At 55.5% G+C, this 778-nt stretch overlaps 1 non-coding gene across 1 annotated transcript; it reads right to left on the bottom strand.

The window, feature by feature from the left end:
- Positions 1 to 330: 330 nt before the first annotated feature.
- Positions 331 to 486, bottom strand: LOC111476203. Its single transcript, XR_002716967.1, has one exon. It is a non-coding gene; the product is annotated as a 5.8S ribosomal RNA (ribosomal RNA).
- Positions 487 to 778: the final 292 nt, after the last annotated feature.

Here is a 778-nt window from a genome sequence, read left to right on the forward strand (position 1 = left end):
CTTGTAAGTTTCTTTTCCTCCGCTTATTAATATGCTTAAACTCAGCGGGTAGTCCCGCCTGACCTGGGGTCGCGTCGAGAGCATCGTCTTTGGGGACAATGTTCAAAGGGTCGACGTGACATTCCTCACTCGCCCACCAACAGGAGGCGCGCAAGCTGAGATCGAGACGCGGTACCGAGGTTGAATCAACCACCGTAGCGTCACGACAGCAGATGCCGAGGACTCGATTTTAACCCATCCGTGCGACGGCGCACACGGGAGGCCAACATGTGCCCCCGCCAGTGCAACAAACCCAAGCGGTTGTTGTTGCATGTGGGGGGCAGCGATGCGTGACGCCCAGGCAGACGTGCCCTCGGCCAGAAGGCTCCGGGCGCAACTTGCGTTCAAAGACTCGGTGGTTCGCGGGATCCTGCAATTCACACCAAGTATCGCATTTCGCTACGTTCTTCATCGATGCGAGAGCCGAGATATCCGTTGCCGAGAGTCGTTGTGAATAAGTAATACGACAAGAATGCTTTGCCCCCCGCACACCGAGATCGGGGCAAGGGGAAAGCTTATTCGTTTGAGATCCTTGGCGCGACTTGCGCCGGTTTTGGTTTGGCCATCAGGGGGCGCACGAATGCTCCCCCCGACACAAAAAGGTTCGTAAACACGTTCGCGGGTCGTTTGGTGTTTAGGCATCGACAATGATCCTTTCGCAGGTTCACCTACGGAAACCTTGTTACGACTTCTCCTTCCTCTAAATGATAAGGTTCAGTGGACTTCTCGCGACGTCGCA

This window comes from Cucurbita maxima, unplaced genomic scaffold, assembly GCF_002738345.1.
Source record: "Cucurbita maxima cultivar Rimu unplaced genomic scaffold, Cmax_1.0 Cma_Scf06483, whole genome shotgun sequence".
NCBI classification, from domain to species: Eukaryota; Viridiplantae; Streptophyta; class Magnoliopsida; order Cucurbitales; family Cucurbitaceae; genus Cucurbita; species Cucurbita maxima.